This window comes from Piliocolobus tephrosceles, chromosome 12, assembly GCF_002776525.5.
Source record: "Piliocolobus tephrosceles isolate RC106 chromosome 12, ASM277652v3, whole genome shotgun sequence".
NCBI classification, from domain to species: Eukaryota; Metazoa; Chordata; class Mammalia; order Primates; family Cercopithecidae; genus Piliocolobus; species Piliocolobus tephrosceles.
Window position 1 is genome coordinate 89,891,158 of NC_045445.1, and position 24,986 is coordinate 89,916,143.

The window sequence follows — 24,986 nt, forward strand, 5'->3', positions numbered from 1 at the left end:
CAACTTCAGCAAAATCTCAGGATACAAAATCAATGTGCAAAAATCACAAGCATTCTTATACACCAAGAACAGACAAACAGAGAGCCAAATCATGAATGAACTCCCATTCACAATTGCTTTAAAGAGAATAAAATACCTAGAAATCCAACTTACAAGGGATGTAAAGGACCTCTTCAAGGAGAACCACAAACCACTCTTCAGTGAAATAAAAGAGGACACAAACAAATGGAAGAACATACCATGCTCATGGATAGGAAGGATCAATATTGTGAAAATGGCCATACTGCCCAAGGTAATTTATAGATTCAATGGCATCCCGATCAAGCTACCAATGACTTTCTTCACAGAATTGGAAAAAACTGTTTTAAAGTTCAGATGGAACCAAAAAAGAGTCTGCATTGCCAAGTCAATCCTAAGCCAAAAGCACAAAGATGGAGGCATCATGCTACCTGATACCATCTCACACCAGTTAGAATGGCAATCATTAAAAAATCAGGAAACAACAGGTGCTGGAGAGGATGTGGAGAAATAGGAATACTTTTACACTGTTGGTGGGGCTGTAAACTAGTTCAACCATTGTGGGAAACAGTGTGGCGATTCCTCAAGGATCGAGAACTGGAAATCCCATTTGATGAAGCCCTCCCATTACTGGGTATATACCCAAGGATTATAAATCATGCTGCTATAAGGACACATGCACATGTATGTTCATTGCGGCACTATTCACAATAGCAAAGACTTGGAATCAACCCCAATGTCCATCAGTGACAGACTGGATTAAGAATATGTGGCACATATACACCATGGAACACTATGTAACCATAAAAAAAAGATGAGTTCGTGTCTTTTGTAGGGACATGGATGCAGATGGAAACCATCATTCTCAGCAAACTATTGCAAGAACAGAAAACTAAATACTGCATGTTCTCACTCATAGGTGGGAATTGAACATTGAGATCACTTGGACATGGGAAGGGGAACATCATGCACTTTGGCCTATTGTGGGGAGGTGGGAGCAGGGAGGGATGGCATTGGGAGTTATACCTGATGTAAATGACGAGTTGAAGGGTGCTGATGAGTTGATGGGTGCAGCACACCAACATGGCACATGTATATATATGTAACAAACCTGCACGTTGTGCACATGTATCCTAGAACTTAAAGTATAATAAAAAAAAAATTCATTTAGGATAATAACTTCCAATTGCACCCATGTTGCTGCAAAGGAAATGATTTTGTTCTTTTTATGGTTGTATAGTATTTCAGAATGTATTTTATTGTATTTTCTTTATTCACTTCACCATTGATGGGCACCTAGGTTTATTCCGCATCTTTAAAATAATTTTTTTATTATTATAGTTTAATTTCTGGGGTACATGTGCAGAACGTGCAGGTTTATTACGCATGTATACACATGCCATGGAGGACACCTTTTTTCACTAAATTATGGTCGGAACTTTTATAGACATATGCTGAAGAATAAAACTGGAACCATATCTCTTAACATATGCAAAAATAACTCAAGATGAATGAAAGACTTAACTGTAATATCTAAAGTTATACAAATTATAAATTAAAAAAAGAGAAAAAGTGAAAAAAGCAAATCTAGGAAAAACTCCTCTGGACATTGAACTATTAAAATAATTTATGTCTTAGACTTTGAAAGCAAATGCAACAAAAACAAAAAAGACTAATATGACTTAACTAAGCTAACAGGATTTTGTGTAGTAAAATATGTAATTAGCAGAGTTAACACGCATTCTACAGAATGGGAGAAAATATTTGGAAATTATGCATTTGACAAAGGGCTAATATCCAGAATCACAAGGAACTCAACTCAACAACAACAAAAAGCTCCATTAAAATTGGGCAAAGAACATAAACAAACATTTTTAAAGGCAGACTAGGGGCCAAAACAAAAATGAAAAAATTTTCAAAATTACTAATTATCCACATAAATGCAAATTAAAATCACAGCTTTTTTTTTTTTTTTTTTTTTTTTTTTTTACTATGGTAAACTAGGGACACGAGATGTCATTTCTTCTCAGAAAGAAGATCAAATCTACTGGTGGGTGGATACATTATGAATGGAAAACTGAAAGAAGAAAGACGAGATCTTTTGGAGAGGACACAGGAAGAAGCTGGGATTCAGAAAAGGAGAGTAGCAAGAGTCTAGCACAGATAGACTCCAGAGGAACTTGGAACCCTGTGGAGGGGGTAGATAGGGGTGCTTCTCTGCTCCCCTATGCCCTGAAAAAATCTGAATACTGCAAAATTGCTGAGGAAACCCTTTGCCCTCACAACTTTGAGCAATGCTGTCAGTGGTAATTTGGGAACTTCCTAGGAACGGAGAATTGGGTGGACAGCTTGCACAGACATGGACACGTTCTCCTTAGGCTTAAACTTAGATGGTAGGTGTCATACTCATTCTGCCCCCTTAGCAGGCAAATGCTCTGCCCAGGGTATCTGTGACCCTGAGTTATCTCACTACCAGACCCCTTTCAAACATACCTCCAGACCAATCTGTTCTTGACAAGCACAGGAAAAGAGTAGGTCCCTGGGCAGCTGCTGCAGATACTATGGAAATATAAACTTCTGTGTGGGCTCTGAGGGAGTAAGCAAATTCTGCCAACCCTCAACTTGGGACAATGGAAATGAGAGTGTGGTGTCAATAGTGGAAGGGGATGGCACTGGCAGCTGGGAACAGACATAGAAAGGGAGTCACCTGCTCCTACTGTCTCCTGTTGAAAATGAAGTAGAAGTTCATTTACTGAGGCTATCACATGCACACTCAAAGAAAACACTTTCCCTGCTTTTCACAGTGACTTCAGCCTCATTGGATGAGAGCACACACCACTTGGGCTTGAACACAGGGCAGGACTCAACTGTGCTCCCTACATAGTGCAGCAGTGTCCCAGTAATAGAGACCAGGCAAGCTTCAGGATTTTCTGGTCTGCCTAGAGGAGGAAGCTTTGTCCCAACCTCATTTTAGTGGTAGCCAACAGAGAGGGCTGTATTCATAATCCAAAACCCCACTGTGGCTGGGAGACAATGGACAGTCTATGAACTGAAGGTCCTGAGTCCTGTAATGGGGGTATGATAGGAAAGTGAATCTTATTTCTGTGTGCCCTGGGCAAGAAGCTGGTGCAGCTCCCCAACTATGTTTTTAAGGCCTCAATGAACCCCAGCAGAAAATCTCTCACCACCACCCCAGAAAAACAGGTACTTCCTCTCTTCATCTACCTACCTGAATGTGAGGTAGCTCCACACCCTCAGCCCCGCAGGAGACAGTGTGTTGGATCATACATGTAATGTATCACTACAACAAGCAGCATCTGAAACAGCCACTTCACAGAAGCTATTCACAATCAAAGAACCCACACAGAACCTTGACCAACTGAAGGCACCCAGAAATAAAGTCAAATGGTCATACACAACATACACCACATTGATACCCTCAAGATAAAAATGAATAAAAATGAAGATGCATCTAAATCACAGACAATTCAAAAATAAGCACAGCTCCTTCATATAAGAAGAAATCAGTAAAAGAATTTTGCAGTACAAAAAAAGAGAGTGTCTTGACACCTACAATCACACTAGCTTCTTAAGAATCAATTCTATAAAAAAGAAAAGCCTAAATGATAAAGAATTCAAATTATGAATTACAAGGCAACTGCATTAAATCCGAGAGAATGTGGAAAACCAACAAAACAAATAAACAAACAGAAAACCAATTCAAGATATGAAAGAAGAGACAGCTATATTAAAACAAAAACCTAACAGAATTTCAGTAATGGAGAAATCTACTAAAGAAATGTCAAAGTATATTTTGAAGTTTTAACAATAGACTAGACCAAGCAAAAGAAAAAAATGCAGAGCTCACCACTGATGTTTTGAATTAATCCAGTCACACAAAAATCATGAAAAATAATTTTAAAAACCCACAAAGGCTTAAGAACATGAGATTATGTGACCAAACCTACAAGTGATAAGAATTCCTGAGAGGGAAGAAAAAGTAAGCAGTTCGGAAAATATATTAATTCAGGAAAATTTATCTGATCTTGGTAGAAGTAAGGACATCCAAATACAAGAAATTTAGATAATACCTGCAAGATAATATGTAAGATGATAATTACCAAGGCATATAGTCATCAAACTATCAAATGCCAACTAAGAAAAAATAAATCTTCAACACAGGTGGAAAAAAAGGTCAAATTACCTGTAAAAGAAATCCCTTTAGACTAACAGTGGAACTCTCAGCAGAACCATTGCAAGTCAGATTGGACTGGTAGCCAATATTTAGCATTCTTAAATAAAATATCAGCCAAAAATTTTATATCTCACCAAACTAAGCTTCAAAAATGAAGGAAAAATATAATCTTTTGCAGCACACCAACATGGCACAAGTATACATATGTAACAAACTTGCACATTATGCACATGTACCCTAGAACTTAAAGTATAAAAAAAAAAAAAAAGAAAATCAAACACTAAGATAATTCCTCACCACCGGATCTGGACTAAAAAAAAAATGCTCAAAGGAATTCTAAATGTAAAAAGAACAAGATGATATACTTTATTATAAAAATCACATGGAAATAGAAAGCTCACAAATCCTGTAAAGCCACTACATAGGGTTGTTAGCTAATTGCTTTGTAATTGCTTTGTAGACTGAGACTACAAAAGCAATTAGCTAACAACACTATGACAGAAATTTTTATTCACATATCAATATTAACCTTCAACCTACATGCCTAAATGTTCCACTTAAAAGACATGGATTGTCAAAGTGAATAAAAAAGAAGGTCCAACCATCTACTGCCTTCCTGTGATCCATCAAAAGTTTAATGACCACCACAAGCTCAAATAAAAAGGTGGAGAAAAGTCTGTCATGCAATTAGAAAAATTTTTTAAAAGCAAGTGTTTTTCTTCTTGTATAAGCTAAAACAGACTTCAGACCAACAACGCTTAAAAAAGGAGGGGAATTATATAATAATAAAGTGTTTAATATACCAACAAAAATTAACTATTTTAAATATATACACATCCAAAACTAGAGCACCCATATTAATAAAACAATTTTTTTTTCCTAAAACTAAGAAAAGAGTTACAAAGCCGTACAATGTTAGTGGAAAACTAAAATATCCTATTGACAGGAATAGACAGATCATCCAGGCAGAAAATGTACCAAAAACAATCTGCACTTAAATTTGAGCCTTGAAAAAATAGACCTAATAAACTGACAAAACAGTCAATCAACAACTGCAGAATATACATTTTTCTTATCTATACAAGGAACATTACAATTGACCAGACTAATGGTCATAAAGAAAATATCAGTAAATTCAAAACAATCAACATGATATCAACCGTTATACTGAAGCACAGTGAAATAATTTTAAGTAAACAAAAAATTATGGAAGATATAAAAAAACTGAAGCAAATGAAAATAGAGACACAATATACCAAAAGCACCGGGATATAGCCAAAATAGTGTTAAGAGGAAAGTTTATAGGGCTAAATGCTTACATCAAAAAGATAGAAAGACATCCAAATAATAACTAAATGTCACACTAAAAGAACTAGAAAGACATAAACTAATCAAACCTAAAGCTAGCAGAAGAAAAGAAATAACAATGAGCAGAACACAAATAAGATCAAGATCAAAAAATGACACAAAGGATCAATAAAACGAGAAGCTGGTTTTTTGAAAGCATAAAAAATCTGATACACAACTAGCTGTATTAACCAAGAAAAAATAAATGATTCAAATAAGAAAACTAGAAATTATAGAAGTGGAATTATTACTGATGCTGAGGTAGGAAGACTGGGTGATGACAGAAGTGGGAAAATATTAAGCAGCGATTTCACATAACAGCAAGAAAGGAGTTGTATTAGCTACAAGGAGAAGTAGGATCCTAGGCTGATAAGACTCTAACAAATAGAAAGAGGGCTACACTCATTAAAACCAGCTGAGTCAAACAAGGCACTGGATTTGATCCATGCTCTACCTCAGAATTAATTATATGCTCATTAGAATATTAAATAACACACCCACAAGCACCATGACAGATCCAAGCATTCCCAGATTTAGTATAAAAATGGTGGCATGCCAATTCTAAGAAATCTCCATCTTTTTCTTAAAAGAACTCATGATTATTCCACCCTCTAATTACAAGAGCCTGTAAAATTAGAAACCCAAACTCCATTGCACATATCTGACTCTCCTGAGTGTGCCCACACTTCTTTCAAGTGTTTACTTTTTCTTTGCAATAAAAGCTTTTTGCCTTTTGCATGATTCTGATGCTTCCCTGAATTATTTTTTTGTGGCAGTGTCAAGAATCTGGAACATCGGCTGGGTTTAGGGTTTCTCTGGCATCTGAAGACCCACCTAAGCCCTCTGACATCAACTGTGTGGTAAGCCAGCCAGGAGGAAAGTACTTTACACTAGACAAGGTGAGCAGTCTGCAATCTTTTATTGGCATTGTGATTTTTCTCCTGTTGCTTTGCATTTATGGGACAAAAAGCATAATCTCTACTTGCCCACTTAGCTGTGGCTCCTTTCTTAGGGGGGTGGCTGTAGATCTCTTTCAGGTCATGCAGATTCAATCCCTGGTAGGTGGTGGCTAATGCTGTCCATGGAGTTTGGTGGAGCCTTGTGGACTTACACTGAGAAGAAGACTGCCATGCCCATATATTTCTTGTTCATCCTACTATTTACTTTGTCTTTTTCAGCTAGTGCAGAAGTAACTTCTGTCATCTGGGTGTCCCAGACAGGATGGCTCCTGTATGGCCAAACCTTTTAGAAAATCTGCCAGACTTCTTCTAAACTTTCTTTTTTTCCTTCAGGAGTCCTCATCAGCCATAATGTCTGTTAAGGAGGAGTTTTCCAACTCCCAAGTGTATCAACCAGGAAAGTATGCTAGGTCTGACTGGGGAATGTTGTCTACCTCCTGTATTTTCCTAAACTCTTTATAATATTTTTCCTTCTCTGACTTTTGTTTTATTACATGAAAGTGTTTGTTGAACTCTTTGGATCTGGTTTTTCCGAGGTCTGCTACTGCTTTGCTGCACAGTATTGCCATCTACAACACCCATAATGGAAATATCACCTTTGTTGAGACTCTTCTAAGCTCCATTCTGGTTCATGTCTTTGGTGTTAATATTTGGCAGACTCTGTGGGTCATGTACAATAGCGTGTTGCTTCCTTTCCCATTTTATTGCATGTTTCCTTAAACCTCATCCTTTCCGGATTAAAAATAAACAGCAGCAGCAGCAGCAACAACAACAACAACATAAAACCTCTTACATTGAAGTTGTTCGTAGGACAGGACATGCTCCCAAACTAAGATATTCCCTACAGACTCTCCCCTACCATAAAAGTGAGGAGCCTGTGCCCTTCAGGAAATCTTTCCAGTGGCTTTGCCTTATTGTTATATCGAATTGACTCCACTCTCAAGCTTACCTGGAAAAAAAGCCATTATGATGGATATTCATGTCACCACAGAATCAAGCCTACTATATTTGTCCTATCTGACCTCAAAACCCTCTTTATTTCCAAAGTGTCAAGTGCCATGGATGCTTAGACAACGTGAGGGATCCAGGGATGCCTTGATGACAGGCAGCCAGGCAGGGCAATGAGGATACCTTATATCCCTGACTTGGCTGTGGAAACTGCCTTTCCACAGGTATCAGTTTCCAGGGTTTCCTCCAGAATGGAGCCACTCCATGAGACTGGCATTCCATGAGGGCCAGGTTTCAGCACTCTTTCTGGGAGAAAGCTGCTCTTTCTGCAAAAGTGGGTGGTTCTCCCTCCAGGAGGGAGCCACTCCACAGGACTGACCTTTTGTGGGGGCTAGCTTTCAGCACTCCCTCTGGGAGGGAGTTGCACTTCCTCTGAGCGAGGGTGGCACTCCCTCTGTGAGTGAACCATTCCATGGGATTGGCATTTTGTGGGAGCCAGGTTTCAGGATTCCTTGTGGCAGGGGGTAGCTCTCCCACTGGAAAAAAAGCCACTCAATGGGACTGCTCTTTTATGGGGGTCTTGTTTCAGCATTCCCTCTGGGGTGGCCCAGTGTTCCCTCCAGGAGGAAGCCATTCCAAGGAATTTGCCTTTCATAAAAGCCAGGCTTGATTTGTATCCCCATAAGAGAAGCACTGTTACTTTCTTCTTTTCTTTTTCAGGTTGTACCAAAGACAACCCCAAACTACGGGTAATTCTCCCTTCATTTATGCTAACTCTCCTCTATGATGTATTAGTAAGAACAGGAAAACCATAGAACAAGATGGCCTTATGTGAAAAAATAATTATTTTGCCATAATATTTGGATCCAATACAAGTGGGAGATGGGGAGGAATGGCTGATAAATGGAATCCTGAATTATAACACCATACCACAACTGGAACTCATTTTTAAGTATCAGGGGACATACAGTGAAATTTCATACATTCAGGCATTTATAGTTCTTTATCAAAATCCAGATCTCCATGGAAATTGCTTCTCTACTACACTCACATCCCTTTGGTGGGGCCAAATAAGGGAGAAGGAGAACCAGATATTCTAGGTTATCCCCTTTTGGAAAATGCCCCTCCCCAATATCCACCTAATCCAGAACCAGACCCAGGTCCAGCACCTGCAGTTTCTCATCTTGTAGGTGGGAGTCGAGGAGATATTACCTCCCTACAACCTACCTCCTAGTACCCTTCTAGCTCTGCTGTTTGTAGTACCCAAACTCTTGTTATTCCACCTTCTTACTGACCTTATTTACATTCCTTTGACAGAGAAACAAATCACTACAGAGATTTGTTCAAGGAGTCAATTAAATAGTGTCAGATAGTCTCGACACTATTCAATGGACTTCTTATAGAGGCCCTATGTAACCCGTGGCAGCACCTCACACCTTTCTGACAGTTCAAAGCTGAGTTCACTTAGGGCAGTGGTAAATGGGGATGCTGGGACCATTCAAGTTTATGTCTGGTCTAGAACAATGCAAGCAGAGACTGGGCTGATTTTTGGAATACCCATCCAAATTTACAGAAGAGTTTCAGGCTCTCTCCCTCTCATTTGAATTAACTTGGGGGAAGTAGTTACTTTGTCTTGTCCACCTGTTCCATCCCTGAGGACAAACATCATATTTGGATAGGAAGACCTAGACTATGACAATAGGTTAGCCAGGGATCCTGGTCAGTATGCTGTAAGAACAACTTGTGTACCCCACCAATACATGCCTGGAACTATCAATTAGGGCATGCTGACCTAAGGCAGAGGAATTACATGGTGACTTATCTTTTGTAGATAATGAAAAGATGTGTTATTAAATTTGAGAATAATGATAAGAGAAATTACTCAAAAGAAAGATACAAACCTGACACTATTCAATGGACTCCTTGTAGAGGTCCTAAAAACATACTAACACTGATTCAAGGACCTTGGATGGCCAAGCCTTGCTGGGTACACACTTTATTAGCCAATCAGCCCAAGATGTTAGAAGAAAACTTCAAAAATTGTCCATGGGACCTCAGACACCCATTATTTTGATACTTGATGTGGCCTTTGGGGTCTTTAATAACAGAGAGGACTGAGGAGGATGAAAGTACCCAGTGTGGCAAACTATGGGATACGCAGTAGGCATAACTGATAGCAGTTGCTGTAAGCATTGCCCTGCCAACCTGGTGTAACCTAAGAAGACATTTCAGTCAAACACCAAATCAGCCTAACAGTAAACCAACAGGTGATGGCTGCTGCTTTACACATGGGATGCCAAAACATTGGAGCAAGAGCTATCCTAGCCAGGAATGCCTACCTGAATCTTGCCCTCAGTACAAAGAGCCCATTGGAAGAAGTATTGCCCTGAACTCCAAAGGGAGGAGAAACTATTGAATCCATAATGATCATGACTAAGGACTGAAGGGGTCCAATGTTCCTAGTGGCTTCCATAAAAGGCATGGTCATCACAACTGAGAAACCTCAGGTAATTCTTGATGTGTTAAAAGCAGGTAAGAATATTGACTTCTTAATCTATACAGGGGACACTTACTCTGTTTTGGTTGGTCACTCTGGGCCCTTATTTTCCAAAATCTGTGTTGTCACAGATGTTGATGGAGGTGTCAATGGTACCTCCAAATGCAAATATTTTACCCTATTCCTTTTCTGCAGGCTGGGAAGATATTGGCGACTCATGAATTTCTAGTTATGCAAAGTGTCCAACCCATCTACTAGAAATAGATTTTCTGACTGCCCTCGGGGCCACTCTACATTTACCAGATCCAGGGACACCTCTTCTATTACCAATGCTTATTCCTTCTGAATTGCTCTCAGGAAAACAGGAAGTTCTTTCCAAAACTTGATCTCAAGTTGACCCACAAGTGTGGGACCATGGAGTCCATGGTAATTCAATATGTGCCAAGCCTGTGGTAATTTTCTTAAAGGACAATAATAACTTTCCATATAAATGCCATTATCCCCTTAAACCAGAAGCGAAGTAAAGACTTAAGCCTCTCATTGAAAAATTTATACAACATGGCCTATTATATCCCTATCAGTCTCCTTGTAATAAACCTATTATCTTTATCTTGAAGCCAAATAGAGGTTACCACTTAGTCCAAGACATTTAAACTATAAATAAGGCAGTGGTTCCTTTACATCCCTTAGTACCCAACCCCTACACTACATTAACTTAGATACCAAAAGATGCTGAATGGTTCACTGTACTAGATCTCAAATATGTCTTTTTTTTCTGTATTCATTTGCAACTTGACTGACAACACTTGTTTGCCTTTGAATGGAAAGACCCAAAGACTAACACAACCTGGTGCTGTACTTGGACCATAATATCTCAGGGTTTCAGAGGTAGATCTCACTTCTTTGGAAATGCCTTGGAGAAGGACATGAGAGAACTTGAACTACAGAGAGGTGCCATACTCCAATATATGGATGACATTCTTATTTGTAGCCATACGAAACAGAATCTAGACAAGAACGCTATTCCAGTTCTAAATTTCCTGGGCAAGAGAGAATATTGGGTTTTCCCATTTAAAGCTCAACTTTTCAAGATGGGGTAAAATATTTGGGCTTTGTATTAGCCTAGGGAGCTGAACTTCATCAATTGAGCCAAAAGAGGTCATTTTAAAGGCAGAAACTTCACAAGCAAAGAAGCAACTTTGGATCCCAGGATTTGGGTGTATTGCCAACCCATCATACAAGAACCTAAAAAGATGACTATGAACCCTTTGAATGGTCAATAAAAAGAGGCTTTTTAGAGTATTAAAAATTTGCTTAGCTCCACAGCTCCTGCTTTGGAACTTCCCAACTTGGAAAACCCCTTTGCACTTTATGTGTCTGAGAAACAGGGACTTTACCTAGGTGTACTTACTCAATGATCAGGTAATATACCTAGGCTAGCAGAACATCTCTCCAAACTGATAGATTATGTGGCAGCTGGCTGGCCAGGATGTTTATGGATCATAGCAGTCACTGCTTTCCTCATTGAGGAAGCCACTAAATTGATATTAGGACAGGGTCACTCTTGAAGTACAAACCCCTCATCAAGTGCGGGGGTACTTAGAAATTAAAAGCCATCAATGGTTGATGAGGAGACAACTAACTAAATATCAGGCTCTTTTATTAGGTTCCCATGAAATAATTTTTAAAGTCTGTCAAACCTTCAATTCTGCTTCTCCCATGTCCAAAGGAACAACAGTAGGTCTAACCCATTCTTGCATAGAAATAATTGATCAATTTACTCCAGCTAGTCAGATAACAAAGACAAATCTCTAGACAACCTTGATAAAGAATGGTTCACATATGGGAGTAAATAGAGGCAAAGTCTTTACCAGCAAATACATCTGCCCCCAAAACTGAGCTTACTTCTCTCACACGTGTGTTATAATTGGGAAAAGACTGGTGGGTAAATATATATACTGGCTCTAAATACGTTTTTATCATTCTGCATGTTCACGCAGCTATATACAAGGAATTGCTGATGGCCAAAAATTCTCCTATAAAATACAGTCATGAAATTTTATCATTACTCCAGGCAGTTCAGGAACCATTGGAAGTGGCCATTATCCATTGCATGACACATTAGAAGGGGGAGTTTATGATAACCATGATAACCAAGAAAAATGTAGTGGCAGATAAAGCTGGCAAAAGAGTGGCCATTGAACCAATCTCAGAACTGGCCTATGGCCACAGCCCAATGATCAAGAGCCACATCCACAATATATCCAATATAAGCTAGAATGGGCAATGAAGAGGGGATAGAGCAAAAAACTTAATGACTGCTGGACACATGAGATCCTGCTCACCAAGGATTGTCAATGGAACATTATTAAGGGAATACATGGTTGTTCTCACCTGGGAATAAATGCTATAAATGCTCTAGTCCCTCATGGTTTTGGTCGGGAAGAAATTGTATTACTCTGTTTTCACACTGCTGATAAAGACATATCTGAGACTGGGAAGAAAAAGAGGTTTAATTGGACTTACAGTTCCACATGGTTGGGGAGGCCTCAGAATCATGGTGAGAGGTGAAAGGCACCTCTTATATGGCAGTAGCAAGAGAAAATGAGGAAGATGCAAGTGCAGAAACCATCAGATCTCATGACACTTATTCACTACCACAAGAACAGTATGAGGGAAGCCGCCCCATAATTTAAATTATCTCCCACTGCGTCCTTCTGACAATACGTGGGAATTATGGGACTATAATTCAAGGTGAGATTTGGGTGGGAACTCAGAGCCAAACCATATCATTCCACCCCTGGCCCCTCTAAATCTCATGCCCTCAAATTTCAAAACCAATCATGCCTTCCCAACAGTCCCTCAAAGTCTTAACTCATTTCAGCATTAACTCAAAAGTCCACAGTCCAAAGCGCCATCTGAGACAAGGCATGTCCCTTCCACCTATCAGTCTGTAAAATCAAAAGCAAGCTATTTACTTCCTAGATCGAATAGGGGTACAGGTATTGGGTGAATACAACCATTCCAAATGGGAGAAATTGACAAAAACAAAGGGTTACAGAGCCCCTGCAAGTCCAAAATCCCGTGGGGCAGTCAAATTTTAAAGCTCCAAAATAAACTTCTTTGACTCCAGGTCTCATATCCAGGTCACGCTGATGCAAGATGTGGGTTCCCATGGCCTTGGGCAGCTCTGCCCCTGTGGCTTTGCACACTGTAAAATGAAAACAAAAACGTGGATTCCCAATTTACTTTGCCAAAAGAAAAAAAAAAATAAGTTGAAATCTGATCTTCCAAGAAGTTACCTTTCCTTTTGTTTCTTAGCAGATAGCTACAGATCAAAGATTAAATATTTCCACATGTAGCTCCTTTATGTTTACCTTATCTTATGCAAAATGCTGATTTACTGAGCATGAGATGAATGCATAATTGACTATTTCCCTACCTATTCCTTTACTCTGGCAACATGTGGATTACCACACCCTCCCCCTTTCCCCTCAAGCCCATGTTTTCCCTGTAAATATTAAAACTCTAAAAATCATCTTTAAAGAAAGGCACAGGTCTCAGATTGTTTCTGTGATTCTATGTTCATTTTTTTTCTGGACTTTGTCCTTTACCTTTGCAAAAATAAACTTCTAAATTGACTGATTGTCTCAGATACTTTTTGGATTACAACACAAACTGGAAAAGCTACAATAAGCTGATAAAGTCCTGGAAACACTCAACTTTCCAAGAATGAACCAGGAAGAAATTGAAATCGTAAACAGTATGATAATGAATAATAAAACTGAATCAGTAATAAAAAATCTACAAACCAAATAAAGTGCAGGACTAGAGAGATCCACAGTTGAATTGTATCAAATATGCAAAGAACGGGTACCAATATTGCTCAAACTATTCCAAACACACAAGGAGGGGATATGCATCTGTAACTCATTCTATAAAAACAGCATCATCTTGATATCAAAATCTGTCAAAGACAAAACAAAAAAAGAAAATGACAGAGCCATATTGCTGATAAATATAGATGCGAAAATTCTCAACAAAATAGTTTCAAACAGAATGTGGCAGCACATAAAAAAAATACATCATAATGAAGTGTGTTTTATTTTTTTGGAAGCAATAGATGGTTCACCATATGCAAATTAATAAATGTGACTCATCACATAAAGGGAATTAAAAACAAAAACCATGTGACAACCACAATAGATACAGAAAGACACATTTGATATAATCCAACATCACTTCATGATAAAAACTCTCAACAAACATCATAGGAACATACCCCAAAATAATAAGAGCCATATGTCACAATCATAACCACAAGAAACATTATATTGAATGGGAAAAATTGAAAACATTCCCTCTAAGAACTGGAACAACACAAGGATATTCACTCTTATCATTCCTATTCAATATAATGCTTGGAAGTCCCACACAGGGCAATCAGAAAAGATACAGAAATAAAAGTCATACAAATAGAAAAAGAGTGAGAGAAATAATATATGTTTGCTGATGACAATATCCTATACTTAGAAAATGTTAAATATTCCTTCAAAGGACTTCTAGATCTTATAAATGACTTCTGTACTGTTTCAAGACACAAAATTAATGCACAATTTTTTTTTTGCATTTTTATACCAAAACAATACTTCTGCTGAGAACAAAATCAAGAACTCAATACCATTTATAATAGACAAAAAAATTAAACACCTAGGATTTTACCAAAGAGGTGAAAGACCTCTACCACGAGAAGTACAAAATATTAATGAAAAAAATTGTAGATGACTCAAACTAAAAACATCTCACGATCCTGGATAGGAAGAATCAGTATCATCAAAATGACAATACCGCCCAATGCAATCTACAGATTCAATGCAATTTATATCAAATTACTACATTTTTTGTCAAAGAATTTAGGAAAAAACAATTCTAAAATTCATGTGGAACCAAAAAGGGCCTAAAGAATCAAAGTAATTCTAAGCAGAAAGAACAAAGCCAGAGGCATCACATTAGCAGACTTCAAATTATAGTACAAGGCAATAGTAACCAAAACAACATAGTACTGATAAAAACAGAAAAAAAATGGGGGGACACATAGATTAATAGAACAAAATACAGAACTAATTAATAAAGCCACACATCTACATCTAACTAATCTTTAACAAAGTCAATAGAAATATACAACAGGGAAAGTACATTATTAAATTACTGCTGGCAAACCTGACTAGCCAAACACAGAAGAGTTAAACTGGAGCCCTCCCTCTCACTATATACAAAAATTAACTTAATATGTCTTAAAGACTCAAATGTAGGACCTGGAATTATAGAAACTTTAGAATAGAACCAAGGAAATTTTTCTGTACATTTGGACTAGGCAAAGAATTCATGACTATGATCACAAAATCAAATGCAACAATATTATCCTTAGCAAACCTACACAGGAACAGAAAGTCAAATGCTGCATGTTTTCACTTATAAGTGGGAGCTAAATCATAAGAACTTATGAACATAAAGAAGGAAACAACAGTTACTGGGGTTTACATAAGGGGGAAAGGTTGGAGTGGGGAGAGGTACAGAAAAGACAATTATTGGGTACTGAGATTAATATCAGGGTGTTGTAACAATATGTACAATAAACTCCCATGACACATGTTTACCTATGTAACAAACTTTCACATTTACCCCCAAATTTAAACTAAAAATAACTTAATAAATGGGACTTAAACTAAAGAGCTTCTACCCAACAAAAAAGTTAATCAAAAGAGTAAACAGATAACCTACAGAATAAGAGAAAATATTAGGAAACTATGCACCTGACAATGAACTAATATACAGAATCTATAAGAAAGTTAAGCAACTAAACAAGAAAAGGACAAATAACCCCATTAAAAAGGGAACAAAAGACATAAACACACATTTTTTAAAGGAAGACACAGAAACAGTCACCAAACATGATAAAATGCTCAACATAAGTTATCTTCAGTAAAATGCAAATTACAATCACAATGAGATACCATCTCACACCAGTCAAAATGGCTATTAGTAAAAAGTAAGAGAAAATAAAGATATTGTCAAGAATGTGGAGAAAAGGGAAGGCTTATACACTGTTGGTGTGAATTTAAAATAGTTCAACCCTTAAAAAAATACAGAGATTTCTCAAAGAACTAAAAATAGAACTGATAATCAACCTAGCAGTACCAGGACTGGCTATCTACCCAATAAAAAAGAAATCATATTTTTCAAAAAGATTCCTGCACTTATACATTTATTGCAGCACTATACTCAATAGCAAAGATATGAAATCAACTTATGTGTCATTGATGGTGGATTGAATAAAGAAAATGTGGTATATATACAACAAGGAATACTATTCAGCCATTACAGAGAATGAAATCATGTCCTTTGCAGCAACATGGATGCAGTTGGATGTCATTATCCTACATGAAATAACTCAGAAATAAAAAATCAAATACTGCACGTTGTCACTTATAAGTGGGAGCTAAATGGGTACATATGAAAACAGAGATAAAAATAATAGACACTGGGGACACCAAAATAAGGGATAATTGTGGAAGAGAGGGGTCTCAAACATTTCCTATTGGGTACTATTTTTACAATTTGAGTGATTGGTTCACTGGAAGCACAAACCTTTGTATTACACAATAGAGCCATGTAAAAACCCTGCACATGTAGCCCTGAATCTAAATTAGAATTGTAAAAAACTTTTATGGGATACCATCTTACATCAGTCAGAATGGCTATTACTAAAAATTTTTTTAAAAAAATGACAGATGTTGATGAGAATGCAGAGAAAATAAACCCGTTATACACTGTTGGTGGGAATGCAAATCAGTAAAACCTCTATGGAAAAGCTTTATGAAGATTTTTCAGAGAATTAAAAAGGAGCCACATTTTGATTCAGCATTTCTGCTACTGGCTATCTACTCAAAGGGGAAGAAATCATTATATTAAAAAGACACTGTACTCACATGTTTGTTGCAGCACTACTCATCATAGCAAGGACATGGAGTCAACCTATGTGCACATCAATGGTGTATTTTATAAAGAAAATCTGGTAAATATATGACAGAATACTATTCGTCTATAAAAGTAGTAAATTTATATGTCTTGCAGCAACATGGATGGAACTAGGGACGATTATCCTAAGTGAAGTAACTCAGAAACATAAAGTCAAATACCACATGCAATTACTTACTAGTGAGACCTAAACAATGGGTGCATATGAACATGCATAGTGGATAAGTAGACTTTGGGGTCTTCAAAAAGTGAAAGAGTAAGAGCAAGTTTAGGGGTAAAACATTTCCTGTTGTGCACAATGTACACTATTTGGGTGTTACACTAAAATTCCATACCAAACCACGATGCAACATATACATGTAACAAAAGTGCACTTGCACCCCCAAATTTATAAATACATATAAAATCTGTATATTATACATATATGTGTATAAATATATGTATGCATATATAAATATATGTATATATTTAAAATATGTAGTTTGCAAATCCATTTTGATACAAAAACTAGATTATGCAAGAATACCTGAAGCAAGTATTGTAAGAGTTAATGTTTTCACTTTTAATTCGTAGAAGTTTTTTCATTAATGACACAAATTTGCATATTTATGGGCATAATATTATATTTCAATACATGTGCATCTTATATAATAATCAAATCAGGGAAGTTAGCATGCTACTTACCTCAAATATTTATCATTTCTTTTCGGTGATGTTTTAAAATTCTTTTTTCTAGCTACTTTGCAAGGTACATTTTTTTAAATCAATACTCTTGTCCTAGCTATATTCATCCTTCTATGTAATAGAACGACATAAATTACTTTTTTTTTCTTTGAGACAGCGTCTCACTCTGTCACCCAGGCTGGAGTGCAGTGGCCGGATCTCAGCTCACTGCAAGCTCCGCCTCCCGGGTTCATGCCATTTTCCTGCCTCAGCCTCCTGAGTAGCTGGGACTACAGGCACCCGCCACCATGTCCAGCTAATTCTTTATTTTTTTATTTTTTTATTTTTTTTAGTAGAGACGGAGTTTCACCATGTTAGCTAGGATGGTCTCGATCTCCTGACCTCGTGGTCCGCCCGTCTCGGCCTCCCAAAGTGCTAGGATTACAGGCGTGAGCCACCGCGCCCAGCCTACTCTTTTTATATAACTATAATTTTGTACCCATTGACCAAACTCTCTTCATTTTTCCTTTTCTCCTCTCACCAGCCTCTAGCAATTACTCTTCTACTCTCTACTTCTATGAGACTAACATTTTAAAATTACACATACGATTCAAGACCAGCCCGACCAATATGGTGAAATCCCGTATCTACTAAAAATACAAAAATTAGCTGGGTGTGGTGGCATGTGTCTGTAATCCCAGCTACTCGGGAGGTGGAGGCAGGGTAATCACTTGAATCTGGGACTCTGAGCCGAGATCGCACCACTGCACTCCAGCCTGGGCAACAGAGTGAGACTCTGTTTTGGAAAAAATAATTCACATATGAGTGAAGTTATGCAATATTTGTCTTTCTGTGCCTGGCCGATTCTCTTTAACATTATGTCTTCCAGGTTCATCCATGTTGCCACAAATAATATAATTTCATTATTTTTCGGGGCTGAATAGCATCCCATGTTTTATGTATATCACATTTTCTTTACTCATTCATCTATTGACAGACACGTAGGTTAATTTCATCTCTTTGCTACTGTGAATAGTGCTGCAACAAACATGGAGTGCAGTTTTGCTTTTTGTTGTTTTGACATACTGGCTTCCACGACTTCCTATGTACCCAACACACAGATTGTTGAATCATATGGTAGTTGCTTTTGATTTTTTGAGGAATCTCCACACTTTTTATCATGATAGCTGTACTAATTTATATTCATATCAAGGGTATATAAGAGTTCTCCTTTCTCCACATCCTCACCAGAATTCACTAATGTTTTGATAGTCATTCTAACTCATTCTTATAGCTTATTCTAAGGTGATGTGATATCTCATTTTGGTTTTGATTTGCTTGCCTTTTCCTAATGATTAGTAATGTTGAGTAATTTGACTTTTATCTGCTGGCCGTTTGTATGCTGTATTCTTATAAATCTATATTCAGGGCAATAATTTTTAACTGCTGAAAGATAAAATCTGCCAACCAAAATTAAACCCAGTTAAATATCCTTCAGGGAGTAAGGGAAAATGAAGATACTCTTAAGAGGATGGTTTAAGACAGCTTACTAGATGCAACATTTCTCTTTCATGGAGAGAAAACAAAATATCAGGTAAATATTCACACTTAAAATGGATCTTTTGAGAAAAAAAAAAACAGTATGATTCAAAAGAGAGGTGATGGAAGACAACACAGTTGAAGAGACAGAAAGCCTGGTTGCCTGTTTAATGTTGTTGGGTGCCAGAACCAGATTACAGACCCAGATCCAGGAAGGGATGTGTGAGGAAACCCCAGGCCACCATATTCCCATTGAGATTCTAGCTACAGAATTCCATGACTGCTACAGACCTTTAGATTGGCCAAGCAATTTACTGGATTACCACTCAGAGGAACTGCTGAAACTTGTGTGGAGCCCCAATGGCTTGAGTTCACTGGGTAGCTGCAGCAAAGCCTGACTATCGGTGCCTAATTACCAAGGCACTGTGTTCTTCCCTGACCTCCTGAAACTGCTGCTGTCACTCAGGTTGGGGAGAGGACATGGTCTGGTCACCATAATGTGCACCAAAGACAGATTTGGTCACCATTGTTGCAGGATGCAGATGCATCAGAAACACACACCCTATGCCTGGAGGTCTCTCTCAAGATTACTTGTCTAGTTGTTTCTTCAAGTGGGGGGCCAGAGCATAGCCACCATTGCCTCATCTGAGTGTTTTTTGATAGACTTGGAGCACTTCATGCTTCCCTATAACAGCCAGTGCTTGAGCTGGAGGTAAGAGAAAACAGATCTATAGGTCTGGTTCCAGTACACCAGGACTTGCACTCACCAGGCAGAGGAATGGAGATAAGATTTGTATTCTGAGTTTGAAGCCAGGAGAAGCCCCTACTATCAAAACACAGAGAAGAGTGTAACACAATTTTTTGTAGGGGTGAAGGGGATGAGTGGCCCTCCACTAGTAAGACTGGGCCAGGAAGGTTGTGGCCTGATAGCCATGGTTTCTTTTTCAGGGTGTCTTGCATCTCAAAACATCTGCAACAGCTCTATGAACTGAATTCAGATTGTCTGGGACAAGTCTGACTCTCCTGACCTGGTACCAGCAGCTAAATGCTTGGGAGAAATGCAAGGGAACTGGTAAGGTCCTACTGCTCTCTGCTGGGCTGCAAAGCCTGAGTCACTCCTCTTCCCCTAAGCAAGGTCCCTGGAGAGTTGTCCAAGTAGTCTGAATGCTGTCCCTAGACCATAACCAAAGTTGCCCCTTTCTCTCAAGTCAGAGAGCCTGGTCACAGGCTTGCTAACCCAGTCCCACCTAGTTTTGCCCCCTCCAGCCTCCTTGGCAGCAGAGCACAAGACAGGAAACCCTGGAAGCCGCATAGCCCTGCCTATTGCACAAGATACTCTGTTAATTCCCCTGATGATCAATAACCAACCAAAATTCTGCTACACCCACACAAATGCCTTTAGCCTGCAACAACCACTGACTTGCTAAGAGGTTAACCTGCACGGCCCATTAAACTTCTGCTGACACCATTTACAGTGTTGGGAGACTCTTATTCACAAGTGTCAATTACTGGCCTGTAGGGTAAACTCCACAGCTCAATATAATTCCTGCTTCTTGAAGTGCACAGAACTGAAAAATGAGAGTAACCTCCCAAGACATCCACCCTCTCATCTCTGCAGAAGACAGTGTGTCTGCTTGCATGCACAGCACACCACTACTACAACCTACAAATAACATTGGAGAAAGCCACTACACTAAAGCTATTTATCACCAAGGAATTAATCAAAAGCTTTGGCCTCCTAAAGCACTAACAAACAAAGCCAAAGGACCCTACTCAACATAAGCAAAGGTCACACTCTCAATGGGGAAAAATTTCCACACAACTGAAAGTGAATTCCAAAATAAATAGTGACAGCTTCTTCAGACAAAAAGCACATAGCATAAGAAATCCAACACCATGAAGAAACAGTGTGTTGTGCTACCTCCAGTGGAACACATGAGCTCTCTAGGAATGGATTTTTTGTATTATTATTATACTTCAAGTTCTAGGGTACATGTGCACAACGTGCAGGTTTGTTACATGTGCCATGTTGGTGTGCTGCACCCATTAACTCGTCATTTACATTAGGTATATCTCCTAATGCTATCCCTGCCCCCTCCCCGCTCCCCACAATAGACCCCGGTGTGTGATGTTACCCTTCCTGTGTCCAAGTGATCTCATTGTTCAGTTCCCACCTATGAGTGAGAACATGCGGTGTTTGGTTTTCTGTTCTTGTGATAGTTTGCTGAGAATGATGGCTTCCAGCTGCATCCATGTCCCTACAAAGGACGCGAACTCATCCTTTTTTATGGTTGCATAGTATTCCATGGTGTATACGTGCCACATTTTCTTAATTGATCTTAACTGTAATGAAACTTTTGAAATGAAAGGTAAAGAATTGAAAATATTGATTTTAAGGAAGGTCAATGAGATTCAAGAAAAAAATGAAAAATGATTAATTATATAAAAGATGAAATAAATATACTAAACAATAAAAAAGGAAATCAAAAATTTACTAAAGAACTTCAAAATACAGTTGAAAGCATTAAAATTATACTAGATCAAGCAGAAAAAATTGCAGATCTTGAAGTCCATTCTTTCAAATTAGCCCATTCAAACATAGAAAAAAATAAAAATGAACAAAGTCTTCAAGAAACATGGGATTGTGTAGAGTAACCAAACATATGACTTACAGGTATTCCTGAGAGGAAAAGGGGTAAAAGGAAAAAGTCTGGAAAACATACTTGGGGAAATAATTTAGGAAAATTTCTCTAACCTTGCTAGAGTTGTGGATATTAAGCCACAAAAATTCAGAAAACACCTGGCAGATATTATACAAGATGAACAGCATCAAGACATATAGACATCAAACTCTCCAATATTAATGTGAAAAAATATCTTAAAAGCAACTAGAGAGAAGCATCAATTTACTTACAAATGCAACCCCATCAGACTAATAGTGGACTTCTTTATAGAACCTTACAAGCCAGAAGACACTCAGGGCCTATTTTCAACCTTATTAAAGAAAAAAATGTCAGCCAAGGATTTTATAATTTTCCAAACTGAGTTTCATAAATAAAGGGGAAATTAAATCTGCCTCAGACAAGTAGAGCTTGTCATTATTATACAGCCTTTACAAGAAATGCTCAAATAAGTCCTAAGCATTGTGATACGGTTTGGCTGTGTCCCCCCCAAAAAATCTAATCTTGAATTGCAATCCCCATAATCCCCATGTGTCAAGGGCAGGACTAGGTGGAAGTAGCTGGATCATGAGGGCAAGTTCCGCCATACTGTTCTTGTGATACTGAGTGATCTGACAGTTTTGTAAGCATCTGGCATTTCTCTTGCTTGCACAAATTCCATCCTGCTGCCCTGAGAAGAAGATGCCTGCTTCTTATTTACCATGATTGTAAGTTTCCTGAGGTCTCCCTGGAAATGCAGAACTGTGAGTCAATTAAACCTCTTTCCTTTATAAATTACCCAGTCTCTGGTATTTTTTCATAACAATGTGAGAATGGGCTAATATACACTGATAGAAAAGGATGACGTTCACCATCATAAAATCACATGTAAGTACGAAGATCACAGATTCTATAAAGCATTTACACAATTGAAATGACAAAGAAACTAGCTAACAACAGTGTCATGGGAACAAATCCTCACATATTATATTAACTTTGAAAATAAATGGCCCAAATGTTCTACTTAAAACATGTAGATGGGAAAAAATAGAAAATCAAGATTCAATGATTTGGTAACTACCAGAGACCCACCTAACAAGCAAAGGCACCAAAATTTCAAAGTAAATGGGTGAAATAAGTTACATCATGCAAAGGGAAAATTAAAATGACTAGCAGTAGCTATACTCATACCAGATGAAATCAGACTTTGAATCAACAATAGTACAAAAAGACAAAGAAGGTCAATATATAATAAAAAAAAAGGTTCCATTCAACAAAGAGTTTTAACTACACTAAATATATATAAACCCAAAACTGTAACACCAAGATTTATAAAACTAATACTACTAGATAGACAAAAGATTGACAAAATATAATAATAACAAAAATTTCAACACCCCACTGACAGTACTAGACAGATCATTGTGGCAGAAAATCAACAATGTAACTCTGGACATACACATGACCGTAGATCAAAAGAAACTAAGAGATATTTACCCAACATTATACCCAAATAATCACAGAATATACATTTTTCTCCTATGCACATAGAATAGTCTCCAAAATGGACCACATTCTTGGCCATAAAGTCCCAATGAGCTAAAAACATTAAAATAATCTAAAATATCTTCACAGACCAAAGCAAAATAAAATTAGAAATCACGACGAAGAGAAAGTCTCAAAACCGCAAAATTACATAAAAACTAAGCAACTTGTTCCTGAATTAACTTTGAATAACCAACTGGAGGTAGAGATAAATAAATTTTTTGAAACAAATGAAATAGAGATGCAATATACCAAAACCTCTGTGATACAGCAAATATTGTGCTAAGAGAAAAGTTTAGAGTGTTAAATGCCTACATCAAAAAAATAAAGACATCAAATTAGCAACCTAACATGGCACTTCAAATAATTAGAAAAGAAGAACAAATGAAACCCAAACCTAGCAGAAAAATAACAATTTCAGCGCACATCTAAATCAAATTGAGACAAAATATGATTAAAAAGTATCAAAACAATTCAACATCACTGTAAAAAAAAACAAGAGTTGAAGGAAGCAGTAAAATTCAGTATCGTAAAGAACAACAGCCACAACAAATGTGGAATTCGGCCAGGACTCCCAATCTTGTAAAACATTCTCCATCTGAAGATAAAATGTCCCCAGCATCTCCAATAGATGATATTGAAAGAGAACTGAAGGCAGAAGCTAGTCTAATGGACCAGATGAGTAGTTGTGATAGTTCATCAGATTCCAAAAGTTCATCATCTTCAAGTAGTGAGGATAGTTCTAGTGACTCCGAAGATGAAGACTGCAAATCCTCTGCTTCTGATACAGGGAATTGTGTCTCGGGACATCCTACCATGGCACAGTACAGGATTCCTGATATAGATGCCAGTCATAATAGATTTCAAGACAACAGTGGCCTTCTGATGAATACTTTAAGTAAGTATACATAAACACAGGCAACTGAAAAAGTAAGAATTTATAGTGGAGCCATATTGATTGTCACCTAAAATTTGGATAAAGAAAAAGATTCCTATTTTTTTCATTTGATACTATTAACAATTACATTTTTATTGAATTATGGTTTTATTTTGAATCTGTAACATAATGCCTTCTTGGTTTTTCTCCCATCTCTCTAGATAATCTTTCCTCTCATTTCTTTTCAAGTTTATATGATCTTCTGCTCAGTCATTAAAGTTGTAGTTTCACCAAAAAAAAAAAAAAAGTTGTTTTTTAGAAGATTAAACAAAACTGATAGACAACTAGCTAAATTAACTAAGAAAAAAAGATAAGACTCAAGTAAGCAAAGTCAGAAAAGATAGAAGTGATATTACATCTAATACCACAAAAATACAAAACATCTCCAGATACTACTATAAGCATCTCTAATAAAAAAAACTAGCAGTGGCTCACACCTGTAATCCCAGCACTTTGGGAGGCCGAGCCAGCCGTATTTCCTGAGCTCAGGAGTTCAAGTCCAGTCTGGTTGACATGGTGAGATCCCATCTCTGCTATGGTAATATATGTAAACATAGAAAAGATAGCAATAAAAAATAAAATAAAATAAAAAATAAACTAGAAAAATCAGAGAAAAAAGATAAATTCTGGGAAACATGCA

The 24,986-nt window shown here is 37.6% G+C and overlaps 1 pseudogene; it reads left to right on the plus strand.

Annotated features, from left to right (window-relative positions):
* Positions 1-23,901: 23,901 nt before the first annotated feature.
* On the plus strand, positions 23,902-24,321 carry LOC111534732 (annotated as a pseudogene).
* The last annotated feature ends 665 nt before the right edge of the window (positions 24,322-24,986 follow it).